Below are 23,440 nucleotides of genomic sequence, written 5' to 3' on the forward strand. Positions count from 1 at the left end.
GAGTCTGGAGGACTCTTTGAAGCTTCAGCTGCCTCCAGAGCACGGGGCTGAGAGGCTGAGAATCAGCTGGAATGCAAGTGTTAGTCCCACTCCCTCCCCAAATGAAAAACCACATTGAAATATTTGTCCTCTGTGCTTTGTTCCTAAAACAAACAATATTTAGCCAAGTATGGTATAAAGGGTGACCATTTGCCACAACTGATAAATAAACTGGTAACCACAATGATGAGGGAGAAGTGGGGGTATTTTGTGGTTTTAGGGGGAATTGAAAGCTCTCTTTCAGTGGTGACAGGCCACAAAATATGAACATCATCAAAACAAGGAAATATATCTTTTTCTTAGAAGAGAAGCTTTCTTGGCTGCAGTGGGGAGGCATGTTTTTATTTTTAGGAGATTGTTCTTTAACAGGTAAAAGACACTGTGGAATCATTTTTCTGACATGGAGATTAAGGGTAGAGGTACAGCTCAAATTTCGTTTTTCCTGTTTTTTTTTTTTTAATTAAAACCATTTTATTTTTAAAAATCACACTTGGGGTCCTAATAAAAATTGAAAAATTAGTAAGATGGCTGGATTTTGCCTGTCAAAGCAAATTTAATGGGACAAAATTTAAAAACAGGGTATTCAGTGATGCCATGTGTTCAGGTAAATTTAAAATTTCAGCTGTGTATAATAATTCAAGATAATTTTTTAAACCTTTGTCTTTTCTATAATTATAATGCAAATCTTTTCTGTTTACGTAATCTTTTGGTTTGAAGAAGATTTGATGAAATGTGCCCTATTTAGATTAGGGACATACAAACTAATGCTAAAAAATTATATCAAATAATTTTTTGCAGCATCTATTAGTCAGGGGTATATCTAAATTTACATTTATTTTTCTAAAAGATAAAAATAAAATTTTGGCAATAGAATTGTATTGGTCCATTTTCATGTTGCTGATAAAGATATACCCAAGACTGGGAAATTTACAAAAGGAAGAGGTTTCATTGAACTAGCAGTTCCACCTGGCTGGGGAGGCCTCAGAATCACGGCAGAAGGCAAGGAGGAGCAAGTCACATCTTGGATGGTGGCAGACAAAGAGAGAACTTGTGCAGTCAAACTCCCGTTGTTGTTGTTGTTGTTGTTGTTTTTTAAGCCATCAGATCTCGAGAGACTTACTATCACGAGAACAGCATGGGAAAGACCCACTCCCATAATTCAATCACTTCCCACCAGGTTCCTCCCAAGACATGTGAGAATTGTGGGAGTTACAATTCAAGATGAAATTTGGGTGAGGACACAGTCAAACCATATTAAGAATCTATTTTTGTCTCTTATTTGTAGATACCAGATGTGTTTAAAGAGATAAAGGTAGTAGGGAGAAAATAACTTTTAAAATTCTATTTACATTAAAAACTTTGTGAATCATCTGTACTTGAAATGTGGCTATGAACTATTTGTGACTGTGGGAATATATAGCAGCATAATTATCCAAAATGAACTTTCTTAAGGCTAGAATCCACCTCCAGTGGCATCTATAATACCCATAACTTAAAGCAGCTCTGAATTTTTTTCTAGATGTACAATGTTCAAGATTCGAGGAGGACCTTCCTAATTCTAGGACTTAGTAGAAAAGTCAGTGCTCACTTTTCCATATATTCCCTTAACAATTTTATAAACTTATGTAATTCCTCCTTTTAGTTATTTTTATTTAATAGATTTAAACATGTCATACTTTTTCCATTTATATAAATGTATTTATAAGATTTTTGTTTATATCTTTGAGTCATTTTATACATATAATGTAGCTGAGGTACATTTATGATCATTTGGATATAAAGTATCTTGAAACTTTATAATAAGTATTTACTCATATCAATAAAATTGATAAAGATGTAATTTTAACTGCTGCATATTTCATCATATGGATCTGCTATAGTTTATTTAACCACTCTGCTTTGTTATAAAAGGGTTAGTTGTTTCTAGCCATTTGTTATTTTAAATAGTGCTGTGATTAATTTATTTGTTCAGGAATTTTTTACCTTCTCTTTTACTAATTTCTTAGAATGAATTTCAGACAGTGAAAATACTATTCAAAGATATTTTCCCCATTGGTTTAGGTTGTCTCTTTCAGTGTATGTTAGGTTCTTATATATTACAGTCAACACCAGGCCTATGTATTTTATTACATCAATTTATCTATTGATTTTAGCACCATACTAAATTTTTATATAAAGTTTTAATACCTTGTAAAGTAAGTTCTTCCCTAGCTACTCTTTTTCAGACTTTTAAAAACTTTTTGTCCCCAAATATTCTTGACTAAGTTTGTCTCTTTATTCTTCGAAATGAAGTTTAGAAAAATTTTAATGTTATAAATTTATACCTTGTGAATTTTTGTTGGACTTGGACAAATGTAAAAATAACTTTGGGAAGAATTAACATATTTCATGTTTCATTTTCCATGACATATGGTATATTTCTCCATATAGTAAAACCTTCTTTTATATCTCAGTAAATATTTGTTTTCTTAGCGTAGAACTCAGACATTTCTTGACAAAGTATTACTAGATCTTTTTACAGTTAAATTATTAGATTTTTATTAGACCTAATATTTTTATTATGCCTTATAACTGCTTCTTACAAGCACATTTTATTAATTATTAGCTTATCTTGGATTTTGTCAAAAGAAAATCATATTATATACAAATTACATTATTCATTCAATGACAAATAAGTATCTACTATGTGTCAGCCAAACTTAATAAGCACTGAGAATACAGTACTGAAGAAATCAAAAAATGAAAAACAACAAAAAGACCCAAAACAGATTATAGAGGTTATAGTTCCAGCAGAAAAGAAGAACAATAAACCAAATTTTACAAAAATAATGTATAAACTAGGATAAACGGTACTTAAAGCAAAGCAAGAACAATTGAGCAGAGAAGAGGCATATAAAATAACAAGAGTGGGTGCTGAAATTTTTGGAGTAGAGAGCCTCACTAAAAAAACTTCTGAGTAAAGAAGTCAGAGCAAATCTGAAACAGAACAGTCATAAATAAAATATTTTTAATGTAACGAAAGATCAGATTTTGGAGGTTCTTATGGATCGTATTTGGAGTTTTTACTTGGAGTGATTTGGGGAGATGTTGGATAATTTTCAGCATAAAAGTGGCATGAGATGCCTTAGATTCTGTGATTCTGACTGTGTTAAGACCAGATTTAAAAGGACAGAAGCAAGACTAGTTGGGAAGTGGAGTAGAAGTTGTAGTCACCCCATCCCTATAGCCTTGGTTCACCTTGAGACACCTGTAGACAATCCCCACATATATTAACTGCTTCCTTTTTGTCTGCCTGAAAAGCAGTGAGCACGAAAGTGCCAGGGATGTATGCCTAGAATTGACCCTTACCAAATTGGGAAGAGAGTTGGTGCCAAAGACTCCAGTTTTCCTCAGTGAGACAATTCTGAGGTGTGTTCTATATAGTCTATTAGAGGATACCCTGTAGAACTAGCCTTCAGTGTCAAACAGCATAACTCACTCATCCATGCAGGCTTCATTGGCTTTTCCTATTACACTCTCCCACTACCCTACCATGCTTCCTGGGATTACTCTCTTAGAGTCAGGTTTTGGAGGAACCCAACTACCACGGAGACTGTTGTAATAATCTAGGCAAGGCAGAATAAATAATACCTAGGACCAACGCATACTCTTAAAATGGTGATAATTGATTTAATGCTGGATACACTATAAGGAAGACCTGAAAGAATTTGCCAATGTATTCAGTGTTAAATGAGAGAGAAAAAGGGGAATTGGGATGACTCCAAGATTTTTGGTCTGAGCAATTGGAAGGACATAGTGTCCATTAACTTAAATGGGAAAGAGTACAGTTCATCTGGAAGAGATTTAGTATATGGTGAGAGCTAGGAGTCATTTTTACAATATGAGCATATAGTTGATTCAATGTCATTTATGAAAAAGAACCTCTTTTATACAATACAGTGATACTTTTGTCAAAAATCAAGTGACCATATATATGTGAATATTTGTCTGTATTTCATGTTCTATTTCATTAACCTGTCTATTCTTACACAAATATCTGATCATCTCAATTTCTATAAATTATAAGTCATAATATTTGGCAATGCAATTCTTGCAACTCTGTTAATCTGGAAGATTACTTTTTGTTTCCTTTTTTTTTTTTTCTTTGAGACGGAGTCTTGGCCTGTGGTCCAAGCTGGAGCACAGTGGTGCAATCTCGGTTCACAGCAACCTCTGGCTCCCAGGTTCAAGCAATTATCATGCCTCAGCCTCCCAAGTAGCTGAGATTACAGGCATGTGCAACCACACCCGGCTAATTTTTGTATGTTTATGGAGAGGAGTTTTGCCATGTTGACCAGGCTGGTCTCGAACTCCTGACCTCAAGTGATCAGCCTGCCTTGGCCTCCCAGAGTGCTGGGATTACAGATGTGCTCCACTGCACCTGGCTAAAGACTACTTTTTATAGCATTATAAGTCTTGCAACTTTATAATAAATCTTAACATTCATCATACAATTCCTCCAACACTCTTCATCTTGAATAGATTTTCGTATTCAATAGTGCAATTCCTTGAACTCTGTTCTTCAAGTCCCATTCAATTTCGTTAAACGTTAGAAACATCTTATCTCTTTATATACACATATAATGTTGATATTTTTAGAATGCTGATCAATTTGGGAGGAATGTAGATCGATTTAAATTAATAAATTGATAATTGATTTAAGTTGATAAATGTATATCAGCTTGAGAAAGAACTAACATCTTTACAATATTGAGCTTCCTACTCAAGAGAATTTTTTAATATGGGAAAATAACGGCATATTTCCATACTTATTACACTAGTAAACAGGAAAAAGTAATGATACAAGGAAAGAATTATTGGAGCAATATTTCAGAGTGAGAAAGGGCAGATGAGATCTAATACCTAAGTGGCAGGATCCACCTTAGCTAGGAACATGGCCAGTTCATCAACAATAATAGAAAAGAAGAAAGAGTAAATAGTCACATATGGAAGTAGTTTGGTAAAGTGGTGGTGATGGGATCTCATGAGCATTCTCTTTTGACTTCTTCAGTTCAGCGAAATAGCCTGAAAATGACATGGAAAGGAGGTATTAAAGATTTAAGCAAGAGCAGAACTTATAAATAATCATCTAGAAAAGTGGGAAAGTGAATGAAATTGGTAAATATATAAAAATTTTGGGGCAGCATTAAACTACCACTGGAGATTAGTGAGCAAAAATTTTAATTAAGAACAGTCATCACAGCTGTATGCTTTTCTCCCATGGTTTTTAACTTCAGGACAGGAGATGGCAGAGAGTAAACCAGCAAAGTTGTCTTCATTCCAAAATTATTACTTTCGTGATTATTTCCTCTCTTATTGCATAGGCTGCAAATCCAAGAACACAAAAAAATGACAATGGTTAGGGTAACTATCCTTAAGTTGTTCTGGTTTTTAATGAGAATGCCCATAATAGTGCATCATTAAGTACAAAGATGGCTGCTGGTTTAAGTTAGCTAGTTTGTTACCTCTTAAAAGTTTTTTTTTTCTAAAAGTTGCCAGTGAAATGTGTCCTCTTTCCCTATGTCTTTTGGATGAATTACCATTAATTTTAGTTATTTTTTTCTTTCTCTTGGTATTAAAATCTTCCATAGATTGAATATTTTTTACTTTCCTTTGGTTCTTCTCTAGCTCTATCATGTCTTTTGTCAGGTGTATCAGTAAGACATCATAATCTAGTATGAATTCACCTAGGTTTTGTGCAAGGAAAGGGATAACATATATGTGGGTGGTGGCAGTGTGTTTCTGTATCTCATTCACACCAGACAATGTTGCTCAGTCTTTTGTGGTCATGGAAGGATGTTGAGAACAGTCTGCAATAATCATGCCAGTTGTTAGCATACAGTTTCTTTGGTAGCTCAGAGACAATAATCATAATTAAATTAAAAATGTTTTTTCTCTAAAATATATAATCTTACAATGACTCACACTGATTATTTTTTGCTGTATTTCTATAAATTACGTACTTTTATTAAATATTTCTCATGATTTTTCTCCTCCAATGTGGACTTTTATTTCCAAGAAGAGCCTAATTTACCAACTTGGTGCACTAGATTCCTCATTCTATAACAATTAATAAGGATCAGAGAAGGTCTGAATACTGATTCCTAATGAATACACATTTTGCACATTTTGTCCAGAAATGAAACTGTTTATACTTATACCTTTCTTCTGCTTATAATCTAATTCCTAGTTCAAAACAAATAGTTTACCCAATTCCAGTACAAGACATAAATAAATGTCAAAATTTGAACGATTACATCCAGGCTGTGACAGTTTCTATCAGTGACCATAGTGAATGATATTAAAGGGTGGTCAAAGCAAAGCACTGCTGGAGTGGGAGGCTCACCTGCACTCAGGAGACAGATGAACTATTGTGTCAGTCTTTAGAGGAAGATGCTATGACTGAGGAGGGAACCACAGATGTGAATGGGGATGGAGAGAGTAGGGGTGAAAGTTAATGCCATTAAAAACTGAGATTGGGAACAGGTAATCAATTTAAACTGAGAAACTAATGGGAAAAGAATGAGAAGATAAGATGGGTCCAGGAATCAAAGAACAGATAAGGGAACACTGATAATTAAATTTATTTGTCAAATAAGAATCACAGCCAGTTGATACAGGGTCCATGAAAAATACAGAAGTCAAATTTGTCAGAAGAACCACAAAGATTAGGATCTTCCTCATAAATTGTGTCTAATGCTGGTCCACAGGGCAAGGTATCTGAAATTCTAGCTGATCTTCACGTGGTTTACAAAACCAGTTAATAAACCAGGGCTGATTTTGCTCATCAGTCCATGAATGTAAGTACGGGTTCTTTCCTGCTTCTAACAGTTTACCTAAATATTGCCATTTCTAACTACTAAGTTTTTCTTCCATGAGATAAGCAGCGGCTTTTATCTCTAAAATGGTCTTTCTCTCAATCATAAGCCATCTAACCGAACAGATGTTATCAGTTGCCATTCCCCCCAACTCCATTATTCACTGAACTAGGAAGAAAAAATCTAATGGGGAATGTGAAAAGTAAAGTTCTTCCCCATGCTCCATTCACAGAATGCATTATTTTTATAAACAACGAAAGCAAATTTCCCACCCTAGCTATAAGTATTTCAATAAGCAAACTTTTTTCCCTGTCATTTTACAGTCTTTTTGGTGCAGGCCGTAGTATGTCACAGACCAGCGGCATTCTTATGGCAGACCCCTGTTTAACACACACTACCTTCAGCTGTCAACTTGTCCACACAGAGATCCAGGCATTCCTTGCTCCCATTCCAGTCTAGGTGTTAATCAGCGCTCTCTCCTTATTGAAGTGCAAGCTTGGAGAAAGCATCAGTCCTAAACATCAGTCCTAACCCCATTCAGGTGAGATGTGGAATGAGTTGGTGGGTTTGACACTCATTATGGCTTTCTGTCACCCAGTCCATGACATCCTGTAGAATCCAAACAGTAAATCCACCTCAACATGTGCATGTGCTACACAAAAGTCAACACATACATGAATTCTCAGGTAGATGTGATGTTTCACATTTTTTAACTTGATAAAACACTTGTAAAGATAATTGTATAAACGTGTAGAAATAATTGGGCATCAGTCTTGCTAAAGCTGCTGGAATTTCAGGGAAATACATCATTTTTATTACTATATTTCCAAAAAGAATTAATGTATTTTTAAAACATACTTACACTGTAGTTTCACTATTTTAACACAGCAATAGAAAGGTCTCATGGAAAACAAATGTAATCCAGTGTTGATAGTAAAAATAAGGAATCAAAGAACAGATAAGGGAACACTGAAAATTAAATTTATTCATCAAATGAGAATCAAAGCCAGTTGATACAGGGCCCATGAAAAAATACAGAAGTCAAATTTTCAGAAAAACCAGAAAGATTGAGATCTTCCTCATGGATGGTGTCTAATGCTGGTTCAGAGGGCATCTTCTCGTCTGTATCTTCCTTACACAGATAAGCCTTCATATATTTTTGGGACAATATGATATGAAATAAGAGGAATTTTGTATGGTATCATCAATTATTGTATGGAATCAAATACAGTACAGGTTACCTCATATTTCCAAAACAGATTATCTTTGTTCAAAGTTTGAAATAACACAGTTTCCCTGGGAAGTGACTGTATTTCTGCTCCCACATGTTGTGCTAAAGATTTTCCGCTAAAGCAGAACTGGCTATAACAGGGACTGAACAGATGGTGGTCCATGAAATTTGTCCCAGTAGTCTCTTCAGAGTCCTACCTGCTCTTAGTCACCTCTCTTATGCTACCAGGCACTTGAATTCTCACTGTTAGAATACCGTGTTTGAACTAAGGCATTACCTCCAGATTTTTTTAAATTACAGAATCATAGTATCAAAAAGTACTGCCAAGAACTAAAAAGGGTCTCAAATTTCATCCTATTTGCAGGTTAACAAGTTAGCCAGTTGCAGTTTCTTGGATGCTGGCAGAAGACACAGACAAAGGGTAGTTTATTATTCACAGAAATAGTGGCAAAGTATCAGCATTTTAACTCTGGTTCCCTGAGCTCCAATTCCCACAGAGCAATACAAAGAGGGCCAAATGATACCTGCATGTGCTGTGGATGCATAAGAGGAGAGGAATCATGAGCTTAGGGAACCCAAGTGTTTTATAACGGGCAGCAATCTGGCCTGCCCTTTCCCAGGAAAAGAGAAGCTACCTTTATTATACTGAATAGTAAACAAACTCACACCTTGCTCCGGAAGGAGACAGTGTATCTAATTTTTAAGGCTGTTTTCTGTACAAACAAATTTGAAAATATAGTTCTGCACAGAGGCAATCTGTATAAACCATGTTTTGTAGTTTCTGTAACTTGACGAACTAACATCTTCAAGATGGAATGTGAACTACTTTAGGTAAACAACTAGGGACCTGAGATAACCACCTGACCTCCCCACACTCTTAGCCCAGCATGAGTTTATAGGGGTGACACTTTAAAATACAGCAAACCAGTCCCAGTGTGTCCTTTCCTACCTCACCTCCTCCTCCCTGCAAAAACCACTGTAAGGCACTTACCTACTCTCTTTCTACCTTATAATCGATCCTAATCTTTCCCTATGTGGCCCCACATGGCATGCTGTATTTTCTCTTAGAGAACTGTGAGGATAATAAGCTTCTGTGATTTCAAAGCAGCTCTCTTTGTGCCTCACCATATTTTAAAAAAGATTATGATGAAAACACAGTCAGTAACTCTGCTCACAAAATATGGATAAACATGAGTGGTCCATGGAGAATTGTCTCCCAACAGATACTAGCCCAAAGGCCATTGGTTCAAATCTCTAAAGAGGCCCAAATCCTCTCCAAAAAGAGAACTCCCTACTCCCGCAAAACAACCTAGTCTATCATTCAAACATTTTTGTTCAGTCATTCTATGTTACCTGTTATTTTTGTCTTCTGGGCCTTCTTTTCTACTTTGTGTTCTGTGAAAGGGCCAAAGGAGTTGTGGAACCAAAGAAAGACACAGATAAATCCAGTTTGTTGAGATGGGATGATTTACTAGGCGGAATTTACAGTTGAAAATGTGGTCTTGGGTGGTTGCAAAACAGGTAGCTCTCCATACCACAACACCCCAGACCCAGGGCTTACATTTTGGGGAAAGTATAGTATACATGCTCTAGAGAGAATGTGTAGGTGGCTATGGGTGTCACAGGCTATGATTTCTGCAACAGCATCAGGAGTGGTTTTGGAGGAAACTTACAGTGAATAGGTGTTTCCACATAAAGAGTAATACAGCAACAAGACATTTGGAGGCATTTCTGGACTTGGGATTAGTCAGAAGTTACATGGTGGGTTAACATTTAAGATGAAGTCACTCTTGTCCCCACACCTGGAATCCAAAAAGAATATACATATTTGTAGGCAACCATAATGTGTGTGTCTTTCTTCCACTATTCTAGTTCCTGGAAACTTTCTTTTTAAGTAAAATTATCTGCAGTTTTTTCAACCATGTAGATGACACCCTATTAAATGCAATCTTATTTGTCTACCATTAAAATATATTGCCCACAGAAAATAGTTTAGGTGCCGTCTGAATAAACAACCCAGAGTAGAGTAGAATAGAACTTTTAACTCCTTGATTTACCTGCTACGTGGTAAATCACTTACTTATAAGCCATAGTTCACCTCTAATGATTAAGAGTCAATTATGAACTAAAGCCTCTAGGTTGTTAACACTGCTATGCCATTATTCACCCACCCTTTATTTTGTTTTTTCTCTAAAATATAGGACTTCATATTTATTGCTGTAAAATTGAATCTTAGATGCATTTCTTTTCTCAAGCATCTGAAAAGTCTCTCAGGTTCTGAAAATAAAATAAGTTATTCTTCCCAGTCTCAAAGCATCTGAAAATTTACTCTAATTTTATATAACCTAATTCTACTCCTTGGTTAAAATGTAGAGCAGGATAGAGCTGAGGATAGGGCCCTATGTACTTGAATAGAATCTCCCATCAGGTTTGCTTAGATCAATCCTCACTGAGCATAGTTGTTCAACAAAAGAATTCATTTAACTGAACTTTCTTCCAAACATTACTGGTTAAAAATGTTCTCTTTGGAGGCTTTTGACTACTGCATTTCTATATGCTGTCCTTCTGTCAGTTTGCTAACTAGAGGAAAGAGGTTGGTATGTGACATGGCTTGGCTCTGTACTTCCACCTAAATCTAACCTTGAATTATAAGAATTCCCATGTGTCAAGGCAGGGTGAGGTGGAGATAATTGAAGTATGGGCATGGTTTACCCCATACTGTTCTCATGATAATGAATAAGTCTCAAGAGATTTGATGGTTTTATAAATGGGAGTTGTGCAGGGTCTCTTGCCTGCCACCACGTAAGATATGACTTTGCTCCTCCTTGTCTTCCTCCATGATTGTGAGGCCTCCCCAGCCATGTGGAACTGTGAGTCAATTAAATCTCTTTGCTTTTTAAATTACCCAGTCTCAGGTATGTGTTTAATTGCAGAGTGAGAACAAACTAATATGGTATGCCATGACTTACTCTTACAGAATTCATGATGGCACCAGTGATCATTTTCTCTGTCATCTAGAAGGTCATTATTTTTTATATGTGCATGTGTCGCTTCTTAATAACAACTCAGAATAGGTTAACATTTAGTAAATATATGCTGTATGTGGTTTTGTGGTATGATTTGTCATGAAAATATAATATAAAGAAAAAATTTAATTGAAAAAAAAAAAAACATTCCAGGAAGCATTCAAAGAATGGAGAGGACTGGGCACATCATTAGGGTCAGAAAGAAGAGCACTGGTGAGGGGAATATGCCAAAGTGTATAAAAGAAATTAAGTGAGGAAGAAAACAGTGCATTTAACCTCTTTTTATTTAAATCTAACTTATTTTGGGGAGAATTACATTTTAAAAATTATTTTTCCGGCTACATAATCATTTGGGCCCTCAATTTGCATATTTATTTCATTATCTGGTACATAATCCTGGAAGGCAGGGACCATATCTAATTTTTCAGTATTTTAACCTCCACAGTTCAAGAACATAACTAACTTATCTAATGTACTCAGTAATAATTTTGGAATTGAAATGTTTAATTTTGTGAGATTACATGCCAGAGTCTGTTAAAGCTTGGACAATGACCCCTAGAAAGATGGAATGATTTGCTTAGAATCAAACACATTTCAATGTATTCCTCTGCAAAAGTGCTTCTCTCCATCTCCATTCTAGGACTGTCTTTCTTGGATATCCATGATTGGTCTCGAATCTCTGTACAGGCTGCTTACAAGGGAGCTAGGTCTATTGTGGTTATTTGACTTCGTGGAACTAGTTTATATATTAAGAAATGTACACTTTGATTCCAGAGTCTGACTAGTTACTTCTAATACCATTTGTTGGCTATCACATAGACACAGACGTAAAAACATTTATCCCAGAGGGCCAAAAGGAGTTTTTCTCAGATGCTCCTAAATAGTATATTTAGGAGCTAATGGTATATATTTAGAAGGGTCTCTTTCCCAGTTGTTTTTATTAGCAATTGGAATAGTGCCAAAAATCATGAAATGAAAGTAAGCATTTCACTAAAATGACCCAAAAAGCACATCAAATTTTTCTGTAGTCCCAGGAACGGCTAGCTGTGGCATATTTACAGCAGCGTTAACCAGAAGGCATAACTTCTTTGACGACTGCACTCATCTAAGCGCTCTTAATGTGACTCATGGAAACAACAAGCAGTTGTGACCATGGCTTCAACAGCTGGGCTTGGAAAACCCCAAGGATCTTATGTGTCAACCAACTCCCAGTCCTTCCTTGTCCTTCCACTTAAGGATCATCCTGACCAAGGGCCTTCTACATGCACATTTCTACCCAGCTTATTTCCAAAATTATTCCTTTCATCCCAGAGAGATCTGATTTTTTTAAAAAAGTAATCAAAAAATTATTCTTCGTAAATGACTGGATTGTTTTTATTAGCTGGTATATTTAAAACAATATTTTAGAAAAGGGAACTCCATAACATCCATCTTTGCCCACATCCCATTAGAAATTCTGGAAGTATAGTGCAATATCAAGGAGCCAAGAGTACTTCCTTTCTTTATATTTACTACCCCAGTTTTTAATTTGTAAAAGTATCCTGACTGACTTGTAGGTACAGGAACAGAGAGACTACCACTGCAGAAATTTTGTAAATGGGATATGATATAGGAAAGCATTCACACCTCTTAGTAAATAGCTCTGAAATTCTTCTCTTACAGAAAATCCCTGGATAGCCTTTTGCTGGAGCTTTTCCTGTTTGAAAACTTAATATTTGTCATCTATGTTTCCAAGAGCTATTCAAACAAGAAATTTCATAAAAATGTTTTATGTTCTTTGGAGAAAATGATGGACAAGTATGTCATTTTGAAATTCACTTTGTTTCCTCCCAGGAGGAAGGGAGGAGTCGGGCACTTCCCAGTACTAGAAAAACAAGGTGGGCAAGGGCAATAGCAGAGAAGAGGAAAGGAAAAGAGACTGTGCCCTCCTTTCCTGAGAAGAAATTGCTCTTCCTGGGGCCACACAGACCGAGAATACTAGAGCTTAAAGCAGATTGAAAGTGGGAAAGTGCCTCTGCTGCTCAAGACTCCTCACGGCCTCAGGCTGCTGCGAAGGCCAGCATCTCATGCAGAATGTCCAAAAGGCTGCTTTTGGCTGCCACATCTGCAAGCTCAGTTACTGGACTGACCAGATCATTTTCTAGGGCAGCCTAGATAGAAAGGGAAAAATTGAACCAAATTTTATTTTTATACCGTAGAACTTACGTGTTCTCCTCAAGTTTGGTTGAGGAACCAACTAGATCTTACCTAAAATGCGAGAATACACCCAGTACCATGAGATGAGCTTTTCTATTCCAAGACAGAGCCTGGAGCCCATCTTTCTAGCTATGTTAAAAGACCCAGAAACTCTTACTTCATAATGACAATAAGACTGTATTGGAGCTGGAGGATACCTCCAAAACATTAAAGCAGCAAAGATGCTCATGTATTTGGTTTAACTGAATAAAATAGAAAACCATCATGAAAATCTTTAAGTCAGCTGAACCTGGTTAAATTTTTCAAAATCTTGGAAAATTCTCTTTCATCTACCCTGATGAGTTTTTTAAACTTTCATTTCTGCTTACTAATTTGCTAATCTTTGAAGTGTTGAATTGGAAGCAAACCATTTAGCTTTTGATGATTATTTCCAGAATTTAGAGTTTGATCTCTTGGTTAATTTGCCTCATGTTGACATGAAATGTATTCTAGTGGCATCTCATAAGTTAAAGTGTAAATGTTCCTCTCTTCATCTTCCTGAATCTAAGCAGACTCTATGTATGATATGCAGAGTCAATAGCAACAGGACCCGGGATAGGCATTCTCCACTAGTGAGTAATTTCTTTCAAACTCCTACACTAGACCTGCCCTCGCACTGTTAATATGTTCTTGGAAACTTTTAATCAAATTATCAAATTCAAGTATATTGTATTAGTCTGCTTAGGCTGCTATATCAAAGTCTGGGTAACTCAAACAACTGACATTTATTTCTCACAATTCTGGAGACTGAAGCGCAAGATCCAAGTCTAGCATGGTTGGGGTTTGGTAATGGCCTGCTTCTAATCTTGCAGATGGTTACCTTCTTACTGTATCCTAACATGGCACAGAGAGGAAGCTCTGGTGTTTCTTCCTTTTCTTAGAAGGGTATTGATCCCATTATGGAGGCTCTAGCCCTCATGACCTCATCTAAACCTCATTATCTCCCAAAGGCCCCACTCTTAATACCATCATGCTGCGAGTTAGGAGTTCAGCCTGAGAATTTGAGGGAGACACATTCAGTCCATAGCATAAAAAATTACTAATTTCAATTATTAAGTATTGCTTATAGTTAGCTATGGTACAATTTTTTTGGTTTATAAGTTTCTTTTATTTGCAAATATAATTTAAACCCCATGAAGTCCTTTTGAAATGTTTACCTTGATCTACATTTTGTAGAGAGGACAACAGCTTGAAGAGCAGAGCTTGAAGAAACAGCAAAGTGCCAGAGCCAGTGCTTGCCTTCAAGTTTTGACCTCCTATTCCATGCTTTTGTTACACTTCACTTGCGGTGGTGAGAAATAATAATTTTATATATGCATGTATGTAAAGAGGCACTAAAAGTACCAAAGCACTAGATTTTTCAAAATCGTCATGAAATGGAGAAGGATTTCCTAAATATGACATAAAACCAAGAATCCAAAATGAAAAAAAAAAAGACAAATCTGACTGGATAATAATATTAAAGTTCTATAACGTATAAAATAAATAAGAAATAAGAATTTGAAAATCAGTACAGATAGGAAATATTTAACATGCATATGACAGATGGGGGCTAAGTTTCTTAACATACAAAGAGCTACTATAAATCAAGAGCAACAAAAATGATTTAAAAACAAGCAAAGAACATGAATAAGACATTAACCGAAAGAAATACACACCTATAAAAATAAGCTTGCTCTCTCTTATACAAGTTGAGCATTTCTATTTGAAAATCTGAAATTCAAAATGCTCCAAAGTCCAAAAATTTTTGAGCACTGACATGATACCAAAAGTGAAAAAGTTTACACTTGACCTTCTATAATGGCTCACAGTCAAAATACAGTCAAAATTTTGTTTCCTGCCCAAATTATTTAAAATATTGTATAAAATTACCTTCAGGTTGTATGTATAAGGTGTATATGAAACAGAAATCTCAGTTTTCTTTTCTGAATTTAACTAAGAGTAATACTCAGGTATTTTATATTTGTTTTAAAAACAAATGAATAAATGGGTTAAAAATTGGTAGCTTTGTCCAAAAAAAGGAAAAAAAAAGATATCCCCTATACATAAATAAGACAGCACAACCATGTTAGTCAGAGCTGTCCTTCACATCATGTTTGTAGTCACAGGTCCCCATAAAATTTTTACTCTTCTCATAAAGAATTTTCTGAGATTGCAAAATGTAGATCGCTTGGTCAGTGTATTAGTACATTTTCATGCTGCTGATAAAGACATACGTGAGACTGGGCAATTTACAAAACAAAGAGGTTTAATTGGATTTACAGTTCCACGTGGCTGTGGAAGCCTCACAATCATGGCAGAAGGCATAAAGGAGCAAGTGACGTCTTACATGGATGGCAGCAGGCAAAAAGAGCTTGTGCAGGGACAGTTTCCTTTTTAAAACCATCAGATCTTGTGAGACTTATTTGTTACCACAAGAATAGCACAGGAAAAACCTGCTTCCATGCTTCAATTACCTCCCACCAGGTTCCTCCTGTAACACATGGGAATTTAAGATGAGATTTGGGTGGAGACACAGCCAAACAATATCAGTCAGTAGCATTTATTCAAAGCCACAAATCATAGAATAATCCAGGGTAGAAGAAAAGAAAATAGATATAAGGGTTGACCTCAAGGTACTTAAGAGCCAGCAGGATATCTAAACCTACTGTGAAACATATATGTCAATAGATAGAGATATAAGAATATATATGCTATGTATAACAAGGTCGGGGTTTATGGAGTGAAGGACATGAGTGCTGTGGAGGGATGGGGAGGTTGTCAATGCGATAGGATGGCCATAGGTGACCATAGGACCATACCTTCTGACGAAAGTGTGGTTCCTATTGGACCTCATGGTGTGCCCACATTTTTTGGCATCTCCCCTAGCTCCCTACCTCTTCACTCCCGTTGCAATCACATTCATCCACACTTTCTGAGTTGCACATGTCTAGATTGAAACAAGTGTTTCCATGTGGCAAACACACAGAATTCTCCCACAGGCAAAAAGTACTGAGGTGTAATTAATGTCTTTTCAGACTATTGTCTGTATTTCCTTGAGCCCTCAGACTGATTGTCCTGTTCTAGTTCTAAGCCAAGGAGATTAGGCTTAGATTAGGTTGAGTATGTGGTCTTGGCTGCCAAATACATCATTCTCCCTGATGTACTTCCTTCTTTTTTAGACAGTCTCGCTCTGTCACACAGGCTGGAGTGCAGTGGTGCGATCTCTGCTCACTGCAACCTCCGCCCCCCTGGTTCAAGTGATTCTCCTGCCTCAGTCTCCAGAATAGCTGGGACTACAGGCGCATGCCAGCATGTCTAGCTAATTTTTTGTATTTTTAGTAGAGATGGGGTTTCACCATGTTAGCCAGGATGGTCTTGATCTCCTGACCTCGTGATCAGCCTGCCTCAGCCTCCCAAAGTGCTGGGATTACAGGTGTGACCCACTGCGCCTGGCCCCTCATGTCCTTTCTATGAACCATCACATTTTTCTATGATGGGATATTCTGAGCAAATATGGCATTGTGGAGAAGAGACTTTTATTCTAAGCACTGCATTTGGCTTTGTCCTACAGAAAAGAAATGACCAGAAGAATATAATAATTAGGTCAGAATGTCTTGTGAGCAAAGTTGCATTATTGATACTTAGGACAATACCAGATCTTTGAACTAAGAAGCTATTTCATAGATTCAATGTCTATGACTAACTGTATTGCATCAACACCAATTAGGCATCTAACTTACTTTATTAAATGGGTCAGAAATGAAATATAAACAAAAGCAAAATTTTTTCAACTGTAAAACACCATGAAAACCACAAGTCAGCCTGTGATTTTCGTGGTAAACAAGGCAAAGACATTTTTTTCTTTTATTTTTTAATATTTTCCTGGAAGGAATCCTAAGAGGTCATCCACTTCATTCTTTTTCTTTCAAGCAAAACCCATTCTAGTTATCTGTAAATAACAGACAAGTCTTATCATATCTTATCATATCTTATTCTTTTTTATTAATAATTTTATTTAGCTAAAAAGTTTTGGAGCATCTACTTAATGGTAGGCATGCTACTAGGATTGGAGCTAACAAGATAAAAAGAAAAGGAAAACATGATGTTTACCCATGAGGAAGTAGTTTAGTTGGGAAAGACTGGCTTGGGTCCTTAAATTCCTTAAGCAAAATGGGGGAAGCAAGAGGATGCATAAGTTTGAGGGAGAAGAAAACATGTGGGTTTAATGGCATTGAGCTTGAGGCACCCATGGAGGGGACAGTAGGCAGCTGGCTATGTCTGGAGAAGTTCTAATCTAAAAATACAGATATAGGAGTTACTTTCAACTGGGTTCTTGAAGCTGTGAGGACAGGAAAAGCATACAATGAAAACCACGCTTAGCAAAGGTGCCCCTTTTTTTTTTTTTTTTTTTTTTGAGACAGAGTCTCGCTCTGTCGCCCAGGCTGGAGTGCAGTGGCCGGATCTCAGCTCACTGCAAGCTCCGCCTCCCGGGTTCACTCCATTCTCCTGCCTCAGCCTCCCGAGTAGCTGGGACTACAGGCGCCCGCCACCTCGCCCGGCTAGTTTTTTGTAGTTTTAGTAGAGACGGGGTTTCACTGTGTTCACCAGGATGGTCTCGATCTCCTGACCTCGTGATCCACCCGTTCGGCCTCCCAAAGTGCTGGGATTACAGGCTTGAGCCACCGCGCCCGGCCCAAAGATGCCCCTTAAAAACCCAATTCAGCATTGTTATTATTCTGACAGTCCTGGTTACCTACTCATGTCTATCATCACTCTTTTAGTTTAAGAATCATCCTCTTGGCCTGGCACAGTGGCTCATGCCTGATTTCCTAGCACTTTGGGAGACCGAGGCAGGCAGATCACCTGAGGTCAGGAGTTTGAGACTAGCCTGGCCAAAATGGCGAAACACCATCTCTACTGAAAATACAAAAATTAGCCAGACATGGTGGTGTGCGCCTGCAATCCCAGCTACTCAGGAGGCTGAGGCGGGAGTATCGCTTGAACCCAGGAGGCAGAGGTTGCAGTGAGCCAAGATCGCACGATTGCACTTCAGCCTGGGTAAACGAAGTGAGACTCTGTCTCTAAAACAAAAAAGAAACAACAACAACAACAAGAACCATCCTCTCCTTCAGACTTGATGAAAATAAGAAAACATGAGCCTATAGATGCACAGATTGAAATGCACAGGGTGGACGACCTTGAAGTTTGGCTGGATTGAAGTGCTAAAATACTGTAGTTAGGACTTGGCCTCTTTGCATCTTTCAGTTCTGCTGTCCTCCAAACTGGTTTTGTTTTGAAACATTTTCTCTCCACATGGATGTCTCCAGGAATTCCAGTCCTACATCCTACCAGTATCAAACCCCAAAAAAGGAAGTTTCTCAGCACCAAAAATTCCAGCTGAAATCTGGGGATCAACTCTCATTCTCTCCACTTGAGCGACATACTGTTTCTCAAACTCATCACTGTAGAAAGGTGGATGGAATACTCTGATTGTTCAGTCAAGTCCCTTGCCCCTCTGCTTTGAGGTCGCCCAGCCACTCAACAAGGAACAAGACTCAGGGAGGAGTGGCTCCGTAGAGAAGAATTGAAGAAGGGGAAAAAGGTACTGGACAGGTAAAAACCAGAGTTACCCTTGATCCCTTGTAAGTGCAGGAAATACAAAAATAAAATACAAATACAATGAATAAAATACAGCCCCGTGAAGACAAAAGAGGAAGACAGGAAATAGGACAAAGATAAAGTGATAAGTAGTCAGGGAAAAGTAAGTGTAAAGTATCAGAGTACCACGAAGGAAAGACACAGTTAAATGTCTGCCCCCCCTTCTTTATTTATTATTATACTTTAAGTTCTGGGATACATATGCAGAACGTGCAGGTTTGTTATATAGGTATACATGTGCCATGGTGGTTTGCTGCATCCATCAACCTGTCATCTGCTTAGGTATTTCTGCTAATGCTATCCCTCCCCTAGTCCCCCATCCCCCACAGGCCCTGGTGTGTGATGTTCCCCTCCCTGTGTCCATGTGTTCTCATTGTTCACCTCCCACTTACCTGAGAACATGCGGTGTCTGGTGTTCTGTTCCTGTGTTACTTTGTTGAGAATACCGATCATTAAAAAGTCAGGAAACAACAGTTGCTGGAGAGGATGTGGAGAAATAGAAATGCTTTTACACTGTTGGTGGGAGTGTAAATAATAGTTCAACCATTGTGGAAGACAATGTGGCGATTCCTCAAGGATCTAGAACCAGAAATACCATTTGACCCAGCAATCCCATTATTGAGTATATACCCAAAGGATTATAAATCATTCTACTCTAAAGACACATGCACATGTATGTTTATTGCAGCACTGTTCACAATAGCAAAGACTTGGAACCAACCCAAATGCCCACCAGTGATAGACTGGATAAAGAAAATGTGGCACATATACACCATGGAGTACTGTGCAGACATAAAAAAAAGAAAGGATGAGTTTGTGTCCTTTGCAGGGACATGGATGAAGCTGCCCACTTCTTCTGTGTTTTGCAATGGTTCCGAGGAAACAGAGAGCCTCTCTCATTTGTCTAATTTACTATTCTTGATATCCTTGGAGGCCATTGTTTGGTAAGAGTTGTGGAGTTCATTCTGCAAGGGAGGAAACGTATTTTCTTTCCCTTTTTAGGTTCTTAGTTGAAACACTGTCCTGAAAACAAAAGTCAGATTAACAAAAGAAAAACAAACAGAAGTTTGTTAATGTGCACTGTACCCATCACACAGAAGAGGCCTCAGTTCAAGAAAGCACTTCTCTCTCAAGGCAGTAGCTTAGAGGCCTTGCTTCAATAGTATTTTAACAAAGAGCCATCACTCTTGTATAGTGGCAAAACAAAGAACAGAGTATCCTCAGGCTTCCAAAAGGGGGGGAGATTTGGGAGGGTAAATTTATGGGAAGAGATAGATCCTAGATCTCTGATGCCACTGTCTCTGAGCTGATAAAGGCAGAGAGGAGAGGCAGAGTGTACCCCTGCATTTAACCTTTTGACTAAAATCCTCGGTATTTTAGAGTGGAATATTTTGTTTTCCTTCCATTCCAAAGGCCAAAAAATCCCAATTGCTTTAGTATAACTTCTAGGTTCATTTTTCATCGTTTAAAACATTTCTGGATACCATTGAGATTTGCCTGTAAATTCTTTAGGTCCTTACATTTTGAATTTTAAAGCTAGAATTATTGCTTTGGTAAAGGTCTGAATAATAAAAATAATAAGAGCATTATTCTAATTCCTCACTTGAGCCTTATAAACATGCTTTTAACAGTAACTACTGTGCTGGATGGTGTGCTACTTCCAATCTGTTCTCCTCTTAGGTTTTCTTCTAGCTTACCTTCACATCTCTGTTATGGAGGTCATGGAAGAAAAAAACCTAAGAAGTGATAAGGTCTCATAGTATCTAACAGATTAACTTTGAACTGAATGTCCACTGTAATCAAATTGCTTTTCATTTGACTATTTTGGTTTTTAGGTTTTAGCCTAATAGCTACAAAAAAGTTTTAAAGTATCTAAATTACTCAGTACATAAAGACAAAGATTATTGTTTCTATGCAAAAAGGACATAGGCCTGAGTTCAAAGCTCTAGGAAAATTAAAAAAGAACCCATGCTGTGACTTACAACTTCAAATTAATTTGAAAATATAACTTGAAACTTTGAAACTTTGTCCTCCAGTCTGTATTTGTTGTTGTTTTAGATATTTGAGCTGAATTTGTCAATGGGGACATAACAACAGATTTAATCATTACGATGTGGAGGAATGTGTAGTGATATCCAAAGAGAACTTGACCAGAAGTAAGAAGAAGTGGCTTTGAGACCCAATACTGCTGTCCTTGTGACTTTGGAGAACTTACTCAACCTCTCTGAAACTCAGTCTTTCCTTCTTTAAAATGGAGTCTATAACCATTATCCACGGGTAGCAGAAAATCAATAACATAACAGAAATGAAACCAGCTGGTATACCGTATTTTCTCATTCAATGATACTCTTTATGCTTTATCACGTCATCATGTGAAATATAGGAAGATGCAAATTTCCTCCCTCAATAATTTATAATCCAGTAGGAAAAAACTATATATGCACTGTAAGTGATATCTTATAGGAGTTTAGACAGAAGATTATCAGAAACAAGAAAAGTTGAGGAAGAGTGAATGTAGAATGTGGAAGGTGATGTAGGCCTTGAAGATTAAAGGTTTGCATTGTTAGAGTACAAGAGGGAGCCTCCTAGCCAAGTGAGTAAGTGTAGGGAAGGCAGAAGGGGTACAGAGAGTTTAACACATTTTTCCAGTAGGAAAGCATGATTCTTCCTCAGAATCTTTAGCAAATAAATAAATAAGCAACAAAAATCATCTTTCCATTTACTTTGCATGTATCATGGCTCACCAAGTCATAATTCAAGGGGAACAAGCTGATTTTCTTAAAAGCTTATCTTTTCCTTCCATCATTCAGAAGAAGTGGATTATCATAGAAAACACTCAGTACATTTCCTCTTTAAGTAAAGCATGGGTGGGGAAATTTAGGTGGGCATCCTGTGCTATGGTTGCAGAGAAGTTTTATGAAGGCTACTTGAAACATGAGAATCCGGGAATATTTGAAACATACATATTATTTGGTCAAAACTTGCTGGTTTACAGTCTGGTACCCAGACACATTGAGTGACTTTTCCAAGGCCACAAGTCAGATACTTAGAGAGGCGAAGTGAAAAGCCAGGTCCTCAGGAAGGCAGAATTCGAATCCAGAATGGATTAATGTGTAGTCCTTTATTTATTGATTTATTCATTCAGATAATCTTTCCTAAGGGCTTGTTATATGCTAGACACTATCCTGATTACAAGAGATTACATGTTATGAAAATAAAGACAACCCAAATGAGAAGAAACAGAGGCTATTTATTCCATTTGTTATAGCTGGGAAGTCAGCCACTATCACATCTGGTATATACTCAAAGGCAGGGAGAGGATGGCAAATCTTTCTAGTGAAGAAGAAGGAAGGCTTCAGGTATGCTCTGATTAGAGGCTGTTGGCATGGGGGAGCCTCATGCTAGCATGAGGTGGGCTTTCTGGGAGTGGTGCATATATGTGATTGGTTTGGGGAGCATACCATTCTGTTCTGCTGACCATTCTAGGCCAGAGGTTATAGTTTGGCTTACAGAAGTGATTGCTGCAGAGGTGAATGGTCAGAGTTCTGTTCTCATATGTGATCTGGCCATTGCCCATTTATATATTCCACTTATATATTTATATATGTCCATTTATTTATTCAGTCCCCTTAATGGGGCACAAGAGATGTCGTGCCTCCACTAATGGAACTTACAGTCTCATTGTTTAATCACACCTTGGAAAATCCTAGAAAGGAAAAGTTAGTGGTTGCAGAATGGGATCTGGAGTCTAGTCTGGAAGTTTCCTTGAACAAGTGACTCCAAGTTGTACACTAAATATTAAGTTGAAGTTATTCAGTAGCCAAGAGTAAAAATATCATTAGTAGAAGTATTTGTGAGGTTTTACAAATAGAGCTATCGATAGAGTTTTACAAAAGAGGTATTAATCCCTTTTCCCACCTCTGATCAGAGTCAACCAATCAAATGTTTTATACTATTTTTTTGTCTCTCACACCATAGCAACAAAATCAGAAGGGATCTCATTGTGAGGGCCTATTATGTCTTAAAACAAAACAAAAAGAACATAAAGGGCAGCATTTAACATGAAAATAGTATCCTGACCCTCCTTGGACTAAATGTTGTTAATCAAGTTTAAATTTAGCTCCCACGAAGTCTCAAAAGAAAAGGAGACAGCCAGGTCCAGCGAGGAAAAACTTCCGAGTGCCTCTAAGGCAGGGAAAACAAGCCTCAAGTCAACAAAGGGCAGGCAGCCTGTAAAAACAAATGATGCTGATGAGAAAGCTGGGGCCCCAGAAAGCTCATTAGCAATCAGATGCAGCCACGGAGCTGTCTCCCTCCAGTCTACTGGCCAATGACACCACAGAGCCTGTGACTCTGCGGCCCGCCTGCCTGGCTGCACTCCTGAGACATCCCCGCCTGCTCAGGCGACTCCC

The 23,440-nt window shown here is 37.5% G+C and overlaps 1 long non-coding RNA gene across 2 annotated transcripts in view; it reads right to left on the minus strand.

The window, feature by feature from the left end:
- Positions 1-23,440, minus strand: part of LOC135970395 (uncharacterized) — a 56,085-nt gene that overhangs the window by 9,247 nt on the left and 23,398 nt on the right. The window contains exons 2-3 of one of the 2 annotated variants that reach the window (XR_010586072.1): positions 9,801-9,929; positions 4,789-5,103 (exon numbers count right to left, since the gene is read on the minus strand). This is a non-coding gene — a long non-coding RNA (uncharacterized lncRNA). Of the gene's footprint in view, positions 1-4,788; positions 5,104-9,800; positions 9,930-23,440 lie in introns of those variants that run through there. The other variant, XR_012433410.1, reaches the window with a different exon arrangement.

The sequence above is a fragment of the Macaca fascicularis genome, chromosome 4, assembly GCF_037993035.2.
Source record: "Macaca fascicularis isolate 582-1 chromosome 4, T2T-MFA8v1.1".
In the NCBI taxonomy this organism is placed as follows: Eukaryota; Metazoa; Chordata; class Mammalia; order Primates; family Cercopithecidae; genus Macaca; species Macaca fascicularis.